The 24173-nt window shown below is 38.3% G+C and overlaps 1 pseudogene; it reads left to right on the forward strand.

Annotated features, from left to right (window-relative positions):
• The first annotated feature begins 15940 nt into the window (after positions 1–15940).
• LOC110130653 (sentrin-specific protease 8-like) lies at positions 15941–16548 on the forward strand (annotated as a pseudogene).
• Positions 16549–24173: the final 7625 nt, after the last annotated feature.

Below are 24173 nucleotides of genomic sequence, written 5' to 3' on the forward strand. Positions count from 1 at the left end.
ACCCTATCCCTCTGGGTCTCCCCAGTGCACCAGGTCCGAGCACTTGTCTCATGCATCCAACTTGGGCTGGTGATCTGTTTCACCCTAGATAATATACATGTTTTGATGCTGTTCTCTTGAAACATCCCACCCTCCCCTTCTCCCACAGAGTCCACAAGTCTGTTCTATACATCTGAGTCTCTTTTTCTGTTTTGCATATAGGGTTATCGTTACCATCTTTCTAAATTCCATATATATGTCTTAGTATACTGTAATGGTTTTTATCTTTCTGGCTTACTTCACTCTGTATAATGGGCTCCAGTTTCAGTCATCTCATTAGAACTGATTCAAATGAATTCTTTTTAATGACTGAGTAATATTCCATGGTGTATATGTACCACAGCTTCCTTATCCATTCGTCTGCTGATGGGCACCTAGGTTGCTTCCATGTCCTGGCTATTATAAACAGTGATGTGATGAACATCGGGGTGCACGTGTCTCTTTCAGATCTGGTTTCCTCGGTGTGTATTCCCAGAAGTGGGATTGTTGGGTCATATGGCAGTTCTATTTCCAGTTTTTTAAGAAATCTCCACACTGTTCTCCATAGCAGCTGTACTAGTTTGCATTCCCACCAACAGTGTAAGAGGGTTCCCTTTTCTCCACACCCTCTCCAGCATTTATTGCTTGTAGATTTTTGGATAGCAGCCATCCTGACTGGCATGTAATGGTACCTCATTGTGGTTTTGATTTGCATTTCTCTGATAATGAGTGATGTTGAGCATCTTTTCATGTGTTTTTTAGCCATCTGTATGTCTTCCTTGGAGAAATGTCTGTTTAGTTCTTTGGCCCATTTTTGGATTGGGTCATTTATTTTTCTGGAGTTGAGCTGGAGGAGTTGCTTGTATATTTTTGAGATTAATCCTTTGTCTGTTGCTTCGTTTGCTATTATTTTCTCCCAATCTGAGGGCTGTCTCTTCACCTTGCTTAGAGTTTCCTTTGTTGTGCAAAAGCTTTTAAGTTTCATTAGGTCCCATTTGTTTATTTTTGCTTTTGTTTCTAATATTCTGGGATGTGGGTCATGGAGGATCCTGCTGTGATTTATGTCAGAGAGTGTTTTGCCTATGTTCTCCTCTAGGAGTTTTATAGTTTCTTGTCTTACATTTAGATCTTTAATCCATTTTGAGTTTATTTTTGTGTATGGTGTTAGAAAGTGTGCTAGTTTCATTCTTTAACAAGTGGTTGACCAGTTTTCCCAACACCACTTGTTAAAGAGGTTGTCTTTTTTCCATTATATATCCTTGCCTCCTTTGTCGAAGATAAGGTGACCATAGGTTCGTGGATTTATCTCTGGGCTTTCTATTCTGTTCCATTGATCTATATTTCTGTCTTTGTGCCAGTACCATACTGTCTTGATGACTGTGGCTTTGTAGTAGAGTCTGAAGTCAGGCAGGTTTATTTCTCCAGTTCCATTCTTCTTTCTCAAGATTGCTTTGGCTATTCGAGGTTTTTTGTATTTCCATACTGTCAGGGAATGTTTGACGGGAGGATTCCTACGTGCTGTCTCTCATGAGTCCTTTGTCCCTCTTCAAGCGGAACAGCACGCTGCTCCCAGGACTGAGGTCATTGTGTGAGGCAGGCTTGGGTCTCCTTTAGTAAGCATTCTCTTTAGGACAAAACTGCTTAGTCTCATTCCCCTTTCTTGAGATATGGATTGTGTCTTGACCTTGTGACTAACATTACCCCTTGTTCCCTTGGTAATGGTTGCTGTATGTTTGGTTTTCTGATCTCTATCATTCCCGAAAGAAGTTTCTTGTACTGCAGCCTGTATATACTCATAGAAAAATCATTAAAGCACCTTTGTTCCATTAGAGCTTAGGTCCCTGGGTCTTTTTTTGTCTCTCTCTCTCTTTCTCTCTCTCTCTCTCTATCTTTTTCTGGCTGACTTTCTGGAGCGTGGAGACCCGTCGTGCTCACTTTTCTGCCCGGGCTTCTAACACCCACTCGAGAGGGTGCCTGGTGCCTTCATGAGCGATGCAAGTCCTGTGTCAAGGACTTTATTGGTCCTCTGCGTAAACGAAGCGATATCAGCCTCTTTCTCTCTTTCACTTTCTTATCATCGACTCCGTACCATCAGGTTCTGGTCCGTTAAAGGACCCCAACACCATACAAATTGTGAAATTTTTTGTTCTAGTTCTGTGAAAAATACCGTTGGTAGCTTGATAGGGATTGCATTGAATTTATAGATTGCTTTGGGTAGTATAGCCATTTTGACAATATTGATTCTTCCAATCCATGAACACGGTATATTTCTCCATCTGTTTGTGTCCTCTTTGATTTCTTTCATCAGTGATTTATAGTTTTCTATGTATAAGTCTTTTGTTTCTTTAGGTAGATATACTCCTAAGTATTTTATTCTTTTTGTTGCAATGGTGAGTGGTATTGTTTCCTTAATTTCTCTTTCTGTTTTCTCATTGTTAGGGTATAGGAATGCAAGAGATTTCTGTGTGTTAATTTTATATCCTGCAACTTTACTGTATTCATTGATTAGCTCTAGTAATTTTCTGGTAGAGTCTTTAGGGTTTTCTATGTAGAGGATCATGTCATCTGCAAACAGAGACAGTTTCACTTCTTCTTTTCCTATCTGGATTCCTTTTACTTCGTTTTCTGCCCTGATTGCTGTGGCCAACACTTCCAAAACTATGTTGAATAGTAGTGGTGAGAGTGGGCACCCTTGTTTTGCTCCTGATTTCAGGGGAAATGCTTTCAAAATTTCACCATTGAGGGTGATGCTTGCTGTGGGTTTGTCATATATAGCTTTTATTATGTTGAGGTATGTTCCTTCTATTCCTGCTTTCTGGAGAGTTTTAATCATAAATGGATGTTGAATTTTGTCAAAGGCTTTTTCTGCATCTATTGAGATAATCATATGGTTTTTATCTTTCAATTTGTTAATGTGGTGTATTACATTGATTGATTTGCAGATATTAAAGAATCCTTGCATTCCTGGGATAAAGCCCACTTGGTCATGGTGTATGATTTTTTTAATATGTTGTTGGATTCTGTTTGCTAGAATTTTGTTAAGGATTTTTGCATCTATGTTCATCAGTGATATTGGCCTGTAGTTTTCTTTTTTTGTGTGTGGCATCTTTGTCTGGTTTTGGAATATGGTGGTGATGGCCTCATAGAATGAGTTTGGAAGTTTACCTTCTTCTGCAATTTTCTGGAAGAGTTTGAGTAAGATAGGTGTTAGCTCTTCTCTAAATTTTTGGTAGAATTCAGCTGTGAAGCCATCTGGTCCTGGGCTTTTGTTTGCTGGAAGACTTCTGATTACAGTTTCGATTTCCTTGCTTGTGACGGGTTTGTTAAGATCTTCTATTTCTTCCTGGTTCAGTTTTGGAAAGTTATACTTCTCTAAGAACTTGTCCATTTCTTCCAAGATGTCCATTTTATTGGCATAGAGCTGCTGGTAGTAGTCTCTTATGATCCTTTGTATTTCAGTGTTGTCTGTTGTGATCTCTCCATTTTCGTTTCTAATTTTGTTAAGTTGGTTCTTCTCCCTTTGTTTCTTAATGCGTCTTGCTAATGGTTTGTCAATTTTGTTTATTTTTTCAAAAAACCGGCTTTTAGCTTTGTTGATTTTTGCTATGGTCTCTTTAGTTTCTTTGGCATTTATTTCTGCCCTAATTTTTAAGATTTCTTTCCCTCTACCAACCCTGGGGTTCTTCATTTCTTCCTTCTCTAGTTGCTTTAGGTGTAGAGTTATGTTATTTATTTGACTTTTTTCTTGTTTCTTGAGGTAGGCCTGTAATGCTATGAATCTTCCCCTTAGCAATAGGTTTTGGGTTGTTGTGCTTTCATTTTCATTCATTTATATGCATATTTTGATTTCTTTTTTGATTTCTTCTATGATTTGTTGGTTATTCAGAAGTGTGTTGTTTAGCCTCCATATATTTGAATTTTTAATACTTTTTTTCTTGTAATTGAGATCTAATCTTACTGCACTGTGGTCCGAAAAGATGACTGGAATGATGTCAATTTTTTTTCATTTACCAAGACTAGATTTATGGCCCAGGACGTGATCTATTCTGGAGAAGGTTCTGTGTGCACTTGAGAAAAAGGTGAAGTTGATTGTTTTGTGGTGAAACATCCTATAGATGGCAATTAGGTCTAGCTGATCTATTGTGCCCTTTAAAGTTTGTGTTTCCTTGTTAATTTTCTGTTTAGCTGATCTATCCATAGTTGTGAGTGGGGTATTAAAGTCTCCCACTATTATTGTGTTACTATTAATTTCCTCTTTCATACTCGTTAGCATTTGCCTTACATATTGCAGTGCTCCTATGTTGGGTGCATATATATTTATAATTGTTATATCTTCTTCTTGGATTTATCCTTTGATCATTATGTAGTGTCCATTTTTGTCTCTTTTCACAGCCTTCATTTGAAAGTCTATTTTATCTGATATGAGTATTGTGACTCCTGCTTCGTTTGGTCTCCATTTGCGTGAAATATTTTTTTCCAGCCCTTCACTTTTAGTCTGTATGTGTCCCTTGTTTTGAGGTGGGTCTCTTGTAGACAGCATATATAGGGGTCTTGCTTTTGTATCCATTCAGTCAGTCTTTGTCTTTTGGTTGGGGCATTCAACCCATTTACATTTAAGGTAATTATTGATAGGTATGGTCCCATTGCCATTTATTTTGTTGTTTGGGGTTTGTGTTTATACAACCTTTCTGTGTTTCCTGTCTAGAGGAGATCCTTTAGTATTTGTTGAAGAGCTGGTTTGGTGGTGCTGAATTCTCTCAGCTTTTGCTTGTCTGTAAAGCTTTTGAGTTCTCCTTCATATCTGAATGAGATCCTTGCTGGGTACAGTAATCTAGGTTGTAGGTTATTCTCTTTCATTACTTTAAGTATGTCCTGCCATTCCCTTCTGGCCTGAAGGGTTTCTATTGATAGATCAGCTGTTATCCTTATGGGAATCCCTTTGTGTGTTATTTGTTGTTTCTCCCTTGCTGCTTTTAATATTTGTTCTTTGTGTTTGATCTTTGTTAATTTGATTAATATGTATCTTGGGGTGTTTCGCCTTGGGTTTATCCTGTTTGGAACTCTCTGGGTTTCTTGGACTTGGGTGGCTATTTCCTTCCCCATTTTAGGGAAGTTTTCAGCTATTATCTCCTCGAGTAACTTCTCATGGCCTTTCTTTTTGTCTTCTTCTTCTGGGACTCCTATGATTTGAATGTTGGGGCGTTTCACATTGTCCCAGAGGTCCCTGAGGTTGTCCTCATTTCTTTTGATTCTTTTTTCTTTTTTCCTCTCTGCTTCATTTATTTCCACCATTTTATCTTCTATCTCACTTATCCTATCTTCTGTCTCTGTTATTCTACTCATGGTTCCCTCCAGAGTGTTTTTGATCTCATTTATTGCATTATTTATTTTTAATTGACTCTTTTTTATTTCTTCTAGGTCCTTGTTAAACATTTCTTGAATCTTCTCAATCTTTGTCTCCAGGCTACTTATTTGTAACTCCATTTTGTTTTCAAGATTTTGTATTATTTTTATTATCATTATTCTAAATTCTTTTTCAGGTAGATTTCCTATCTCCTCATCTTTTGTTTGCCTTGGTGGGCTTTTTTCATGTTCCTTTACCTGTTGCATATTTCTCTGCCTTTTCATTTTGTTTAGATTGCTGTATCTGGAGTGGGCTTTCTGTATTCTGGTGGTCTGTGGTTCCTTTTTATTGTGGAGGTTTTTACCCAGTGGGTGGGGTTGGACGATTGGTTTGTCAAGGTTTCCTCATTAGGGAAGCTTGTGTCAGTGTTCTGGTGCATGGAAATGGATTTCTTCTCTCTGGAGTGCAATGGAGTGTCCAGTAATGAGTTTTGAGATGGGTCTATGTGTTAGATGTGACTTTGGACAGCCTGCATGTTGGCACTCAGGTCTATGTTCCTGCGTTACTAAAGAATTTGCATGGTATGTCTTGTTCTGGAGCTTATTGGCTCTTGGGTGGTGGTTGGTTTTAGTGTAGGTATGGAGGCTTTTGGATGGTCTCTTATTCCTTAATGTTCCATGTAGTCAGGAGTTTTCTGGTTTTCTCAGGTTTTGGGCTTAAGTCCTCTGCCTCTGGATTTCAGTTTTATTCTTCCAATAGTCTCAAGACTTCTCTAACTATACAGCACTGATAATAAAACTTCTAGGTTAATGGTGAAAAGATTCTCCACCGTGAGGGACAACCCGAGAGGTTCACAGAGTTACATGAAGAATAGGAGAGGGAGGAAGGAGATAGAGGTGAGCAGGAGGAGAGAAAGGGGGACTCAAGAGGAGAGAGACAGATCTACACAGTTATCTGTTCCCAAAGTGTTCTCTGTAGCCCAGACACCCACAAAAATTCACAGAATTGGATTGGGAAGAGAAGGGGAAAGGAGGAAATAGAGGTGTTCTGAGGTAGAAAACAGAGAGTCAAAAGTGGGAGAGAGTAATCACCACACTCCTGAATAGAAATGGGAACTGAATATTGGATTCTTAAATGTCCAAAATTTATATCACATACTGAAAAACAAAGATTAAAAATCTGGCATAGAGGTTAGACTCTTTGAAATACACTATTTAAAAAAAAATTTAGAAATATATATGAAGTTTGGTTTAAAAATAGGGCTTCTCTCTTTTTTTTCTTTTTTGGCAAGGTTATAGTGAAATGAAAATGAAAATTAAGGGATAATAGAGGACTATTAGAGGACTTTAAAAGGAAATAGGAGAGAAAAACAAGGAAAAGAAAGAAAAAGAATAAGAAATAAAAGAAAAAAATTTTTTTCCTCCTAATTAAAAAAATCGTAAAAAATATGAAAATGAAAGTTGAGGAGTAATGGGGGAGTAATAGGGAATTTTAAAAGAAAATAAAAGAGAAAAAATAAATAATAATAATAATAATAAAAATTTAAAGAAAGGAAAGAAAAAAATTTTTTTTAATTAAAAAAAATATATACATATATATCTAGGAATTTCTCTGGAGTTGTTGCGGTCAGCGTAGGTTCAGTTCAATTTCAGATAGCTCATCTTTCCAGTTTACACTTCTCGATATCTGGAGGCCCCTTCCCGTGTAGTCGGTGTTACCTTCAGGGATTTTAATCTGTTGCACCGGTCCTTTCTGAAGCGGTTCCCTTTGTTTATTTAGCTTCTGTTTGCCGTCTCTTCGGTGTCTAATTTCCGCCCTGACACAGGCGGGTGGAGGTGATCTCTTATTTAGTTTCGCTAGTTCAGTTCAGTCCTGCTACGGGGAGGGCGGGGCGCTGCAGACAGACACCGCTCTGTGTGGATAGCGCTCACCGTGTTCCGGCCACACTGGGTTTGCCCCGCTCACGGGTGTCAGTGCTTTCGCCGTCTACACTGCTCAGGCTCCCGGCTGCTCTATATGGAGCGGGCCCTGCGTTGAGTGTGGTTCCAGTTTTCGGGTACTCCACAAGAGCGCAGATTCGGTTGCGCCTGTGTTTTGTGCCTTCCCCGGCCTGAGCGGTTCAGGCAGCCAGAGGCTTGGGCGCACTCTCCCGGGTGCGGCGCGCCTTTTCCCTCTGCGGCGAGCGGCCCAGGCAGCCAGAGGCTTGGGCGCACTCTCCCGGGTGCGGCGCGCCTTTTCCCTCCGCGGCGAGCGGCTCAGGCAGCCAGAGGCTTGGGCGCACTCTCCCCGGGTGCGGCGCGCCTTTTCCCTCCGCGGCCCCAGCGCGCACCGCCGGTCGGGTCTCAGGAAGTCTTTAGATAGGAACCGGGGGCCTGTTTGCAGTGTGGGAGGGGGTGGATTCTCAGGGGCTGAGTTTGCCCCTTTCCCCTCCCCCCTGCTTCCTACCTCCAGCGGGGATGGGCCGGTCCGCAGCAGGCTAGCTCTTCTCTGGAATTTCTCAGTCCCTTTGTTTTGCGAACCGCCGGCAGTGTGTTCAGGCGGTTAATTTTCTCCCTTGCTATCCCACAGTTTAAAAGAGCTCCCTCTGATTGCTCTCAGGGCCTTTGGGCAGGTCCTTACCCTAAGCAATGCCGCCTGCTCCTCTCTGTTCCACCCCCCCCTTGTTGGTGGCGGGTACAGGCGTCTGGGGTACTTTTCTGCTGGGAGTTGCTTTTAGGCACATAATCTGTGGGCCTTATTTAATTTTTCCTCCCAGTTAGGTTGCCCTCCGAGATTGGAAAACTTCCTCCAGACCCTCCAGTGCGAGGGTTTCCTGGTGATTGGAAACTTCCTCTATTAAGACTCCCTTCCCGGGACAGATCTCCATCCTTAGCTCTTTTGTCTCCCTTTTTATCTTTTATATTTTGTCCTACCTCCCTTTGAAGACAATGGGTTGCTTTTCTGGGCGCCTAATGTCCTCTGCTAGTAATCAGAAGTTGTTTTGTGAAATTTGCTCAGCTTTCAATTGTTCTTTTGATGAATTTGTAGGGGAGAAAGTGGTCTCCCTGTCCTATTCCTCCACCAGCTTGGCTCTCCCTCCATAACATTAACTTTCAATAAGAATTTGAAAATAAAATATTTTCCCTTAATTTTTCAATCAGATTCATGGTAAAATGCTACCAAGTTGATTTCCAATTTAGGAAAATCTCAATCTATTATTTGATTGATATCAAAGTTAAAGGTTAGGCTCACATTCAGTTTACTTTGTTATAACTTTGAACCTATGAGTCCCAACTTCACAGCCAAAACATTCTCTCTCCTATATAATTTTCCATAGAAAATAATTTTCATAGTAACTTGATTCATCTAGAAGAAAAAAATTACAACTTATTTACTGTGGAAACTGACCAAGCATATATTGTAGGCCAAAGGAAAAAAATAATCTAAATAGTTAGAGAGTTCTTAAAGAAAAGAAAAAAACCTGAATAGTATACATTTTCAACAAAAATACAGGGTATATTGAAGTTAAAATATTAAAGTATTATGAAATTTCAGTTTAACTTGCAACTCTAAGAAAGTTATCTAAATTTCAAAAATTAGCAAATATCCCAACTACTCTCTGTGATTTCTTAGACTAATTTCTTTGTGTAGTATTTTATGTCAACACAGGTTGTAATTCAATAAATAGCTATACCCAATTTCTTAGTGTTTATGTGAATAGTGATTATAAATGAAGAGGTAACAGCACTCAATATATTAATGTCAAATGGTGCATAAATGCATTTCCTAAAAAGTGCTAAAAAAAAGGTATGAAGGTTGTCTACTCAAAAAATTACTGTATCAATTTCTTTTGCTAATTAAAAAGTATGTTAAGCTAGTTAATTGAACAGTTGATTAATATGCTTCCCATTGTTTAATATTTATTTTTGTATCATGGTAAATATAAATTTATGGTTTAGATACTCTTTTATAATAACAATAATAAATTATTAGTTTAATCAAATCAATCAGTATTCTTGAGCTTCTATTATGCGCTAAATATCATGCTGTGTCCTGTGGCAGTTAAAACAGTAGGAAAATCTATTCTCATGGAGGAGGAGTCAAAAATGTCAGTGCCAGGCTAAGGAGAGCAAGCCAGAGAGATACAAAAGCAGGGAAAGAAGACTTCTGAGGTCTTGACTGTCTGGGTTAGAATGTTAGCTTTCATTCCATGAAGGAGGAAGAATAGCTGAAGATTTTGAATAAAGAAGCTAAATAGCTAATTTATATTTTAACAAGCTAGATCTGGTTGTTGTGTTGAAAATAGATTAAGAAGCACAAGTGGAAAGGTCAGACAAGAGCAAACAGTTGTTTACAACAAACCAGATACAGATAACGGTGGTTTGGAGCACAGAGAGAGCAGTGGAATCGATGATAAGTCATCACAATCTATACAATTTTTTTTAGGTAAACGTATAGAATTTGCTAACACTTTATGTTATCAAGTCCAAGCTTATACTGCTTACCGCAAGACAGACTAATAAATTGAGCAATGAGTAGTGATTTTCTTCAGAAAAACAGAAGACTAATAAAGTGGTGAACACGTTTCCAAAACACCCATTTTATCCAAGTTAGAATCCAGGCTTCTTTTATACTAAAAGGAGGGGGTGTGGCTAGTTGTTGCAAGCATCTTAGAGCCAGAATCCTGTTTTTCCTGCAGTTGTCCAGGAAGGTATGGTTACCGTGTTTCTAGAAACCTCTAAGGAGACAAATATTATTCTATGTTCTACAACTTTTTATGTGTATACCAATAAAAGTGTTATACATTTAAAAGTCAGAGCCTTGAGAATGGGTTATCTTGTATACCTCAGGTTATAGACAATGTTCTTTGGCAAAAGGTGCAGAGCTAGCATGGCTAAGCGTAGGAAGCAGCACAAAGATTGGAGCTCAAGGAATAGATCCAACAGGACTTAGGTCTGCACTTCTCTGTTACACGTAGAAGTGAAATGTGACAGAAATTGGAGCCAAAATTGATTACAGTTGGTTCTCTGGTGGGTGCTTCCTCAGTGAGTTGCAGAGGGCCCACTGCACCATGACATTTTATGTAAGGAGCTTGAGGATTTAAGGATTTTGTTATCCCTGGGTGTCCTGGGACCAACCCTCTGCAGATACCAAAGGATGACTGTAGAAGGTTGACTGAAAATACTGAGAAGGACACATTTGAAGATGTAAAGTAGTGCCCAAAATTCTAGAAGCCAGGCTTCAGCAACACGTGAACCATGAACTTCCAGATGTTCTAGCTGGTTTTAGAAAAGGCAGAGGAACCAGATATCAAATTGCCAACATCCGCCGGCTCATCAAAAAAGCAAGAGAGTTCCAAAAAAAAAAAAAAAAAAAAACCCACGACTATTTCTGCTTTATTGACTGTGCCAAAGCCTTTGATGTATGCATCACAATAAACTGTGAAAAATTCTTAAAGAGATGGGAATACCAGACCACCTCACCTGCCTCTTGAGAAACCTGTGTGCAGGTCAGGAAGCAACAGTTAGAACTGGACATGGAACAACAGACTGGTTCCAAATAGGAAAAGGGTGTGTCAAGGCTGTATATTATCACCCTGCTTATTTAACTTCTATGCAGAGTACATCATGAGAAACTCTGGGAGGGAAGAAGCACAAGCTGGAATCAAGATTGCCAGGAGAAATATCAATAATCTCAGATATGCAGATGACATCACCCTTATGGCAGAAAGTGAAGAAGAACTAAAGAGCTTCTTGATGAAAGTGAAAGAGGAGAGTGGGGAAAGTTGGCTTAAAGCTCAACATTCAGAAAACTAAGATCGTGGCATTCGGTCTCATCACTTCATGGGAAATAGATGGGGAAACAGTGGCTGACTTTATTTTTCTGGGCTCCAAAATCACTGCAGATGGTGATTGGAGCCATGAAATTAAAAGATACTTACTCTTTGAAAGGAAAGTTATGACCAACCTAGACAGCATATTAAAAAGGATAGACATTACTCTCTCAACAAAAGTCCATCTAGTTAAGGCTATATTTTTTTTCCAGTGGTCATATATGGATGTGAGAATTGGACTATAGAGAAAGCTGAGCACTGAAGAATGGATGCTTTTGAATGGTGGTGTTGGAGAAGACTCTTGAGAGTCCCTTGGACCTCAGGAAGATCCAATCAGCCAGTCCTAAAGGAGTTCAGTCCTGGGTGTTCATTGGAAGGGACTGATGCTGAAGCTGAAACTCCAGTATTTTGGCCACCTGATGTGAAAAGTTGACTCATGGGAAAAGACCCTGGTGCTGGGAGGGATTGGGGGCAGCAGGAGAAGGGGAAGACAGATGAGATGGCTGGATGGCATCACTGACTCAATGGACATGAGTTTGAGTAAACTCCATGAGTTGGTGATGGACAGGGAGGCCTGGAGTGCTGTGGTCCATGGGGTCACAAAGAGTTGGACACAACTGAGCGACTGGACTGAACTGAACTGATATAATATGAACTCAGTTTTAGACATATTATAGAAGAGTCTGGACATCAAGGCAGAAGTCTGGATTGGAGAGATACATCTGGAAAATATGAACATTTATCTTGTATTTAAAGTCATAAAATCATCAGTGGTTCATTGGTGAGTGTAGAAAGGAGAGGGGGAAGAGACATGGATTGAATCCTGGGTCTTGAATTCTAACGTTTAATGATCAGAGAGATAAGGAAGAAAACTGAAAAAATGTAGCTAAATTTTGTCAGAAGGGTGAGGGGGAGCAGTCCATTAACATGTCTTGGAAATTAAATGAAGAAAGTGTTTCTGGGGTGAGAGAAAGATAGATCGTGTCAAATACTGCTAATGAACATAAGCACTGAATTTAGCAATGTGGAGGCCATGTGTATCTCGACAGAAATAGCTTCCGTGAACTGTTAGAGATGACTGCCTGACTGAGGGGGTTTCAAGAGAGAACACAAGAGTAGAATTGGAGGTAGTAGGTATGGGCATGTACTTGAAGACACTTTGCTGAAAGATTAAGAGAGGAATGGAGTGGCAACCAGAAAGAGTGAGATAAAAAGACAGCTTTTTTTTTCTTGATGTATATATTTTACTGAAATATAGCTGACTCACAATGCTTCCGGTGCACAGCAAGTGATTCAGTTACATATATACACTTATATTATCTTTGAAATTATTTCATTATTTTGTTTTCTGACTTTTCCATCTCCTTTTTTTAATGTTCTTTCTCAGGCTTTATGTAAATAATACATGTAATATATATTTTAGAAAACATGAATTTTTGGCCAACTAAAAAGCTTATGACATTTTCATTCCACTTGTTTGACTTAGTATAAATAGAATGCTTCATTTCTAGTTAAAAAACATAGATATGTGACAAGCAACAAAGGATTACTTTACAGCACAGGGCTTCCCTTGTGGCTCAGATGGTAAAGAATCCACCTGGAATGCAAGAGACCTGGGTTCCATCCCTGGGCTGGGAAGATCCCCTGGAGAAGGGAAAGGCTACACACTCCAGTATTCTGGCCTGGAGAATTCCATGGACTATACAGTCCATGGTGTCTCAAAGAATCGGACATGGCTGAGTAACTTTCACTTTCACAGAGACCTATAGTCAATATCTTGCAATAACCTATAATGAAAAATAATTTCAAAGATGGTTATTTTTAAGAGATGGGAGCAATAAAAATGTATTTCTGTGCTTATCGACATTGCTATTTTTCTAATATGTGTAAAAAAAATGGCCCCCCTTTTCTCATAACTCATTGAACAATCCCAATAATTAACAATGATTATTATAAATTATGTCTGACCTCTTATTCTATTTTCACATGTACATCAAATCATTTGCATTTAATCAGGCTTCTTGAATTGCAGGTTCCCAAGATATATGCAATGAAATTTTAATTAACAATCAAATTTGAGCATATTAAAAATGTTTTTAATGACAAATAGATGTTAAACATTAAGATGAATCTGTCACTTAAATATGAGTACCAAGCTTGTGGTTTTCAAGTGTTATAATCAAATATTCCTCTAAAATAAAACTGGTGGGATTATTTTTCAAGACCGGTGCACATATATTCACATAAAATTGGGCATGACTGAACATAATAGAAGAAATTAGTGAAAGGAAAATTTAAGATGGGAATCAGGACGAGAGAGATTTTAATGAGAACTAGTGAATGATACAATGAGCTCCCACAAGGAAGTTCAGAGACTTCATATTTCATGCACGATATGCATACTGCATGAAGAAGAATTTTTTGGAGGCTCAAACCTTGCTGCTGATCCCAGAAAGCAGAGCATGCTGATTCAATATATGAATTTAGATGCTTCTTTTTGAAATGCCCATGCCCTGCAGCTTATAAGGAATGAGAAAACAGTTTTGTATATGTACCTACCACCTTTTAAGAAAAAAGGATTGCTCTCTTAAATCTGTTTCATTTTCTGTCTTATACTATAGGTTGAACCACATGAAATTACTAATGTTTTGAAAGTAAAAAATGATTGACTCTTCACAATGTGGTTTTTTTTTTTTAATTTAAACCTCATCCTTTGGTCCTTTTCAAGAGCATCCTCACATTTTTTATATCTTAAAGAAATCTGCTGAGGTGTATGCTGCCAGCTGAATGGGTGCTAAGCCTGTAGGTATCTTTCTAACCCTTGTTTTGGTTCCCAGTTTCTGTCATGCCTTCATCTTAACTGATACTTCAAGTCTCTCTTCTGGTGGTTGAATTGACTCCATCCCATTAAGATCTCTTTGCCTTTGTTATAAGGGTGATTGCTGCACTGTCCTTTTCTTAATAGAGGTTGAATATTCTGTTTCAGAGAAAAAAGGCAATTTAAGGCAAGTTGTTTTAAATTCCATCATGTCAAATTCAAAAACCAATAGACTAAATGCCAGCATGTCCTTGGTTTCCCCCTAATAATGGTGTGTGTGCTCAGCTGTGAGACTCTTTGTGACCCCACCAACAGTAGCCCGCCAGGCTCCTCTATTCATGGGGTTTTCCAGGCAAGAATACTGGGGTGGGTGGCCATTTTCTCTTCCAGGGAATGGATCTTCTTGACCCAGGGATTGAACACACATCCCTTAGGTCTCCTGCATTGGCAGGCAGATTCTTTACCACTAGCACCACCTGGGAAGCCCCATAAGAATAATACTTGTATAATTAATTTATTAACTAACATTAATAAACTTGCATTATTCTTAAACTAACTAAGTATTGGATTGGCCAAAAATTTGGTTCAGAATTTTCCGTAGTTCAGTTCAGTCGCTCAGTCGTGTCCGACTCTTTGTAATCCCATGGACTGCAGCATGCCAGGCTTCCATGTCCATAACCAGCTGCCAGAGCTTGCTCAAAGTCATGTCCATACAGTCAGTGATGCCATCCAATCATCTCATCCTCTGTCGTCCCCTTCTCCTCCTGCCTTCAATCTTTCCCAGCATCAGGGTCTTTTCAAATGAATCAGTTCTCCGCATCAGGTGGCCAAAGTATTGGAGTTTCAGCTTCAGCATCAGTCCTTCCAATGAATAGTCAGTATTGATTTCCTTTAGGATGGATTGGTTTGATCTCCTTGCAGTCCAAGGAACTCTCAAGAGTCTTCTCAACACCACAGTTCAAAACCATCAGTTCTTCAGCGCTCAGTTTCCTTTATAGTCCAATGCTCACATCCACACCTGACTACCGGAAAAACCATAGTTTTGACTAGATGGGCTTTGTTGACAAAGTAATGTCTCTGCTTTTTAATATGCTGTCTAGGTTAGTCATAGCTTTTCTTCCAAGGATCAAGTGTCTTTTAATTTCATGGCTGCAGTCACCATCTGCAGTGGTTTTGGACCCCCCAAAAGTAAAGTCTCTCACTGTTTCCATTATTTCCTCATCTATTTTCCATGAAGTGATACCTGAAACAACTTTTTGTTTAACCAATATAACAGTCTATTTTAGAACTAATAAATTCAAAAGGTAAATATTTAAGTAGGTTATTTTTTCTTTATTTTGGTCTGATTTATTCTAGAAAATCAAGACAGAGTGAATTTAAGTAAAAAGAGAGGTTTTTTTTTTTTTTTTCCCCCACAACTTAAAAAAGTTTCCCTTTTTCCTCTCATCTTTTTTTCTTCTTTATTTTCAAAGGACAAAATTAAACACACAGTTCCTTTAATTTCAAATATTTTTGGCAATACATTTGTATGCATTTTCAAATATGTTTCAACAGGTTACAATTCTAATTCCTCATTAGAGTTTTGAGTGAAAGCAACGTTAAAGTCAAGTCTTATGCCCTTGGTGGGGGAGGACGCTTCCTCACTATTTATGTTCCATATCATTAAGCTCCTCTGCTATGCATTAGGCATGCTTTTTACCTTCGTTCAGGCTAGAAATAAAGACGGAATGCAATGTTTAACCTGCAAAAGCTTGTCTTCAACTGGGCAAAGCTATGCGAAAAATATAATGAAGATCAAGTGAGAATATTCACCATGAAAACTGTTTCTATCAATGGTCTGAATATTATAGAATTCCTAATAAAACTTCTAGTTACTTTTCCAGCCAGTACAGAGCTGCTTGGAGGCTGGAAGCGGTGGTAAGTTCCAAAGCACACCCCTGGTCAGTACAAGATGGATCCGGTAGTCTTGAGTTACATGGACAGTGTGTTGCGGCAGTTGGATGTCTCAGTACTGGATCGTCCAAGCTGGCTCCATGACCAGGATATTGGGTTTGCCTTTGAGTACGTGGCCAACAGTCAGTTTCATGACTGCACTGACCATGTCTGCTTCATCAGCCCTGAAGTTACTCAGGTCATCAAGTGCTCTGGCAACCCAGCAGAGATCGCCATGTTCCTTGAGCCATTGGACCTCCCAAACAAGAGTTATATTTTTAGCCATCAATGTTAATTCCACACAGGCATCTGAGAAACCCATTGAAGCTTTTTGGTTTATCTGCAAGATAAAAATGGCTTTTTTTTCATTATGATTCTCATGGTAGTAGTAACTCATTCCGTGTAAAGCAGGTAGCAGAGAAACCAGAATTTTTCTTAGGCAGAAAAGGAAACAAACTGGCCTTTGTGGCAGAGAAAGCCCCCGCTCAACAAAATAGCTATGACCGTGTGATGTACATGATATGTAACACTGAGGCCTTGTGTCAGAACTTCTTTAGACAGCAGCCAGAATCACTGTTGCAGCTATTCACTCCTATGGAAATATCTTATTGCCAGGGTTGCTAAAAATTCGCTGTTGAAATATATTTGACTTTTGAAGTCTTTTCTTTCTTCCTGTCCCCATGCATTGGGTAGCTGCAGCCTCAGTGCCCGAGGGACGATGCCTGGGAGATGAACGCTTGGAACACTTACTTAACCCTGAGAGAATGTTGTTCTCTGTGTTGTCCTAATGAAAAGCTTTATTTAACCCTAACTTCAGAACAATATTAATCACCAAAACTTATTAATTCCCTTTCGGGCTCTCTTATCCACACTGGTTTATTCCAAAGGAGAAGTAAAAATGATCTGTAAAACAAATTAATAATATGTGAAATCTAGAAACAAGAAGAAAATCATGGAGCAACCAAAAATTCACTGCATAGCCCACATATTTCAAGAGATCAACTGGCTAGAAGCAGCTCTCAAGACCTAACCTAACTCAAGATCAAAGAATTATCACTCAACTCAGTTGTGTGATACCTCTTTCATTCAATAAGCAAAAGCTTTCCCAGCTAACCTTTATCAAGCCAATACTTGATAAAGATGGTGTTAGCCTATAGTCACCCATCTGATTCCTGGAGCACTTTAAGAAAGGGGAATCTTAAATAACTTCGTTGAAATGAATGTCTGTGGTGGACCTCTTGTTTTGCATCTGACACTTAACTAAAGTTGGTTTATTTTTGTAAAGGAGGAAAAAGTGACCTTTCTAAACTTGTTAACTTAATTAAAAAAATACAGACAATGTAATTTTTGAAATGTGGAACCAAAAGTTAAAACAAATGCTATTCCTTCTTAAAAAAAAAAAAAATCTAGTTGACTTCAGGAAGCTTGTGTGTTAGTCACTCAGTTGTATCTGACACTTTGCTACTCCATGGACTGTAGCCCGCCAGGGTCCTCTGACCATGGAATTCTTCAGGGAAGAATACTGCAGTGTGTTGCTAATTCCTTGCTATTTCCTTCTCCAACAGGAAGCTTATGAGGACCTTTTAAGTAATAAATATAAAGGTAACTTAGAGGTAGTTGGACTTTTTTATGAATAAATGCAATATTCTAGTGCCAGGCCAAACTATTTTCACTTAAGCCCAACTGCATCAGAAGTGTCTGGGTGATCAACAAACTTCTGTAAATGTTATTTTCTCCATCATCTCTACTCTGGGGAGAGGAAGGAAAAAAAAAAAAATCTCTATAGTAACTAAGACTCTGGGATTCTAAAAGTCTACATATGTCTCAGTCTTCCTACATTATCTTTGGTTCTATTCTGTTGATTTTTGGAGTAGCAATGATTTGTCAAAGAAGATATTATAAATGGATGATATTTACAAGTATGTAGTTTTTCTAAGACACGTTTGACAAATAGATGGCATTGTTCCTGATGGCTGTGTTTTTGGAATAGTACTTCACAAGGAAATAAAATTCATCCTGATGCTCCCCACAACTATGAGCAACACTGTGGAAAACTTCTCACTGTGAGTGGAAGCCAAAATTACATTTTCTGGAGTTAAATAGAAGCATTCTTCTCTCTGATCAAATTTTAATGAAACAATTCAGAGGAAAACCGGCATCTTACTTCAAAAATTGTTTTTACTGAAAATATAATAAATTCCAGCCTTGAGGCACAATCAGAGCTTCTCCATTTGGCTCTTCACTGCTGCCTGCATCAAATTGATGAAGACCTGCACTTCAACACTGGCCATGAATTCAAGGTCAATTTAATGTTCACTGGGCACTGATTAAAGTGCAATTCATATGTTCTCTCAATCAATAGAATAATGGAAACTGGAATGTGGCCAGAAAATGTTATTTAAGCTTCACTTTTGTCTTCTATAATTTTTAAAGTACATTTTCTATTTATTATTTCAACTGCAATTTAATTCTCTGAGTCCTTGGGGATCTAGTTAGAACCACAGAGCACATACCCTTAAGGTAGTTCAGAAAACACCTAGTCCAAGCCATTTGCTGTACAGATAAAGAATGCAAGGTCCCCAGGGGATCTGAATGAACCACTGTTAACTAGGAGGTCACCCAGGACAAGGGAACTGGTGAGCATACAGTCCTGAGATGTTATGAAGAATCTTGTTTCTTCACATATTGTAAATAGAGTGAATTCATTTTAAAAATATAGTTTAATATGTAAATGATATATATTTATTAAAAATGAGGGGGAAAAGGTCATAAATTACAGAAAAGTAAAAGAAGACAAATAAAAATGACCCCAACCTCCTATTTTAGAAACAACCATTTCATACATTTTATCAACATTATTCCAGATATCACTTATATATACAAATAGAGGGCAGAAAGGAGGAAAAGTATATAAACAGAGAGAAAAGAGGCAGAGAAAATGTAACTTTTAAAGAGAGAGAATAAATAGCTAAAAGCCAGGATTGTAGCAGGCATGCTATTTAAATAAAGCATACGTTTCATCTTATTTAAATTAGCTCAAGAAAAAACCTGAAGTACTGAATTGTAGACTAATATAATTGCAAGACACAGACATGCAAAAATATTTTTCAAGAAATGATATAAATATTTCATCGTAATTTTAAAGAACATATTTTATCCATGTTGAGTATCTACTGATTTTTTTCTTAAGGCAAAAAAAAAAAAAATAGCATACATGTAATACCTCTGTCTTCCCTCACTTCATATCCAGAATTTTTTTAAATTTAAACTATGATTTCTACATTGTTAAAATTTGTTGATTTGTACCTTCTAATGTACATTTTATACTCTACCAGGAAATAGTACTCACTAGGCTTCAACAGTATGTGAACTGAGAACTTCAAGATGTACAAGCTGAATTTAGAAAAGGCAGAGGAACCAAAGATCAAATTACCAACATCGGTGGATCATAGAAAAAGCAAGAGAATTCCAGAAAAACATCTACTTCTGGTTCAATGGTTACACTAAGGCCTTTGACTGTGTGGCTCGCACCAAACTGTGGAAAATTCATAAAGGGATAGGAATACCAGACTATGTTACCTGCCTCCTAAGAAATCTCTATGCAGGTAAAGAAGCAACAGTTAGAACTGGCAATGGAGCAAATGACTGGTTCAAAATTGGGAAAGGGTTATATACTATATACTGTCACCTTGCTTATCTAACTTATATGCAGAGTACATCATGTCAAATGCTGGGCTGGATGAAGCACAAGCTAGAATCAAGATTGCTGGGAGAAATATCAATAACCTCAGATATGCAGATGACACCACCCTTATGGCAGAAAGCAAAGAACTAGAGATGAAAGTGAAAGAGGAGAGTGAACAAGCTGGCTCAAAACTCAACATTCAAAAAACTGAGATCACGGCATTCAGTCCCATCACTTCATGGCAAATAGATGGGGAAACAATGCAAAGAGTGATGGGTTTTATTTTCTAGGGCTGCAAAATCACTGCAGATTGTGACTGCAGCCATGAAATTAAAAGACGCTTGCTCCTTGGAAGGAAAACTATGGCAAACTTAGACAGTGTATTAAAAAGCAGAGACATCACTTTGCTGACAAAGATCCATCTAGTCAAAAGCTATGGTTTTTCCAGTAGTCATGTATGGATGTGACAGTTTGACTATAAACAAAGATGAGCACCAAATAATTGATGCTTTTGAACTGTGGTATTGGAGAAGACTCTTGAGAGTCTCTTGGACTGTAAGATTAAACCAGTCAATCCTAAGGAAAATCAATTGTGAGTATTCAATGGAAGGACTGATGGTGAAGCTGAAGCTCCAATACTTTGGCCACCTGATGCAAAGAACTGACTCACTGGAAAAGACCTGATATTGGGAAAGATCAAAGGCAAGAGGAGAAGGGGATAACAGAGGACGAGACATTTGGATGGCATCACTGACTCAATAGACATGAGTTTGAACAAATTTGGGGAGATAATGAAGGACAGGAAAGTCTGGTGTTCTGTAGTCCTTGGGGTCAAAATTAGTCAGACACTACTGAGGGGCGGAACGGCAACAAATCCATTCTACTTCAATAGAAGTAAACTCTCACTACCAAATATTTTTTAACAGTGCACTTTATTTTCAAGTTACTCTTTTGGACTCATTTCATAGTTGGATTGAGTTTGCATTTTTGTTCTCATATAGGAGTTACTTTGGCATAGTTTCTCCAAACTTTAAATGATTATATAGGTATGTCTACAACCTGCAAATTAAAATGGCAACTTGGGACTTCCCTGGCAACCCAGTGGTTAAGATTCTGAGCTTCCACTGTAGAGGGCATGAGTTCAGTGCCTGGTCAGAAACTAAGATCCCACATGCTCCAAAGCACAGCCAAAAGTAAATAAAATTAAAATCTGATGCAAGAATAAATCTGTGATGAACAACAAAATTAAAATTAAAAATAAAATAACTTACTTGGGCATACTGTTAGAGAATCACTTGCTTACTTTTCCTCAGGCTATTATAGAAATTGCTCCATTGTATTATTTTTTAAACCAATTTATCGAGTTATGATTGACATGCCAAAGTGAAAGAAAGTGAAGTTGCTCAGTCATGTCCAAGTCTTTGAGAGTCTATTGACTGTAGCGTGCCAGCCTCCTCCATCCACAGGATTTTCCAGGCAAGAATACTGGAGTGGGTTGCCATTTCATTCTCCAGGGGATCTTCCTGACCCAGGGATCAAACCCAGGTGTCCCGCATTGCAGGCAGACTCTTTATCATCTGAGACAGCAGGGAACTTCCAAAACTGTGGTTATTTAATGTATACAACCAGATGAGTTTAAAGACAACTCTACCCTGGATGACCTTTAGCACAATTTACTCCAGAAATGTAAACTGCTTCTCTGGCTATCTGAGAGCAGCCTGAATTTCCTTCTGAATTGCTTTTACTACTGGGATCCCTGTATGTTTGGTCTTGTTGACAATTCATTGCTCATTCTTCTGAAATGATTTTTGACACACAGAATGTCCCTTGAAGCCATAAACAGAGTTGTTCATTTAGAAATGATTTAATTAGATGTTTTTTTCTTCAATTATCTTTGTTCTTTTAATCAAAAGCAGCAATTGCAAGTATTTTAAATCCCCTTGCTCTGTCTTTTGCATCTTTTATTTTCCTAACTTTAATTTTACATATTTTGTACTTTTCATTTCCACTGTGTCTCTCCATATACTGCCAACTGTATTTATTCTGGTGTTATTTTTCCCTTGTGGTATTAAATTTCAGAATCTCTGCATTTCATTCTGACCATCAGGGTTCCTTTCTACATCAGGGATTTCCTCTGCCATTCTCTCTCAGCTAAGAAGTTAGGTCACAGTCAAATATGACATCACTGTCAGTGTATGATTTTTTTCCTCCAGTTTCCACTCCCACGAAGTCTTCCACTACATACAGACAGTGTCCCCATTTCCCTTTGCCTTGAAACTTACTCATGTCAGTTAAATAGTGAACTGAAAAATGCAGTACTTCCTTCTAACACAGAGTTTAACCCTGTATTTAGTTTCATATACATAAATTCTTAATTTCATTAATTTCTTTGTTTTTCAGAATATTTAAAAAAAAAGTGGAAATAAAGGTATCTCATCACAACCATCTTTTTGATTAGTAATCACAAAGACATTTTCACCTGGGATGAGTCAAATAAACTGGAATCAGTGGTGGAGTTGTCTTGGTCATCTTTCATTTGATTTCACCCTGGTTACCAGTAGCCCCCAAATTTCTCTGACTTGCAAAAACAAAGGTTTATTTATTTCTCATGCTCCATCTCTATCATTGTTGTTTTCATTTTGAAACCCAGGGTAATGAAATAACCAGTCTTTGGAAATTACTATTATGATGATATAAGATACCACAGTATGGCTCTTAAAGTTTCTGCTGGCAAGAGGAATGTTTCTCTGCTGATCATAGTCAGAGACCCAAAGCAAGAGACATGACTAAGTGTGACTTTAAAGGTATAGTAGCTAACAGTTAACATATACCTGAAGGGAGGAGAAAAGAGTATTTGAGATTTGTGATGAAATCTAAATCTCACCATCTTCTGAATCCTGTGTTCACCTTTTAATTCACAGGAAAATTTAACTCAGCCTTTGTTCCCAAGAGGAAACACAACGTCATTCAATCACAGATGTACTTCCTAGTTTTAATGTCCTCAAGCATCTAACATAGACTGGTGACATCGGGGTGGCTTGATTATATTTACCACATTCATTGTAAAAATAAAGAAAGAGGACCACATGAAAAATACTGGTCCATAGTATTTATGAAATCTTGACAAGGAAAAGTTAAGAGGTACCCAAGATGGGTCATGTGTCTTAAGTCTCAGATCTTCTCTCTAGCCTGTTGTACTTCATGGATCCTGGAAGTACTATCTCTGAGGACCTTCTTTTCTTGCCATCCTTCTAGCCCTCTTTAAGAGGGATTTTTCAGCTTGCTTTTTCTCTATGAGAAAGTTGGTAACTTAATAAGCAACTGATGTCTTAAACTGTTGCTGTATTTTTTGATTTAAACTTGTAGTTCACTGAGCAATGCAATTCTCTCCAAACCTTATTTGATCTTCTGTCTACTGCATTCACTTCCAGTTGGTTCTGTGTGACAACTATTTTACTGATAATTATTTTCTAGATAGGCCTCTCACTTTATGTCTAGGAACAGGTATATTGAACATATTTAAGGGACTAGATAAGATAGACAGAGTGCCTGATAAACTATGGGCAGAGGTTCATGACATTGTACAGGAGACAGGGATCAATACCATCCCAAAGAAAAAGAAATGCAAAAAAGCAAAATGGCTGTCTGAGGAGGCCTTACAAATAGCTGTGAAAAGAAAAGAAGTAAAAAGCAAGGGAGAAAAGAAAAGATAAACCCATTTGAATGCAGGGTTCCAAAGAATAGCAAAAAGATGAAAAGACTTCCCCAGTGATCAGTGCAAAAAATTAGAGGAAAATATAATGGGAAACACTAGAGATCCCTTCAAGAAAATTAAAGATGTCAAGGGAATATTTCATGAAAAGACGGGCTCAATAAAAGACAGAAATGGTATGGACCTAACAGAAGCAGAAGATATGAAGAAGATGTGGCAAGAGTACACAGAAGAACTGTACAAAAAGGATCTTCATGACCCAGATAATCATGATGGTGTGATCACTCACCTAGAGCCAGACATTCTGGAATCTGAAGCCAAGCGTGCCTTAGGAAGCATCACTACAAACAAAGCTAGAGAAGGTGATGGAATTCCAGTTGAGCAAAGTCAAGTCTTAAAAGATGATGCTGTGCAAGTGCTGCACTCAATATGCCAGCGAATTTGGACAACTCAACAGTGGCCACAGGACTGGAAAAGGTCATTTTCATTCCAATCCAAAGAAAGGCAATGCCAAAGAATGTTCAAACTCCACACAATTTCACTCATCTCATATGCTAGTAAAGGAATGCTCAAAATTCTCCCAGCCAGGCTTCAGCAGTACATCAACAGTACATCCAGATATCCAAACTGGTTTTAGAAAAGGCAGAGGAACCACAGATCAAATTGGCAACATCCACTGGATCATCAAAAAAGCAACAGAGTTCCAGAAAAATATCTGTTTCTGCATTGACTATGCAAAGCCTTTGACTGTGTGGATCACAATAAACTGGAAAATTCTGAAAGAGATGGGAATACCAGACCACCTGACCTGCCTCTTGAGAAACCTGTATGCAGGTAAAGAAGCAACAGTTA

Source organism: Odocoileus virginianus, chromosome 13, assembly GCF_023699985.2.
Source record: "Odocoileus virginianus isolate 20LAN1187 ecotype Illinois chromosome 13, Ovbor_1.2, whole genome shotgun sequence".
In the NCBI taxonomy this organism is placed as follows: domain Eukaryota; kingdom Metazoa; phylum Chordata; class Mammalia; order Artiodactyla; family Cervidae; genus Odocoileus; species Odocoileus virginianus.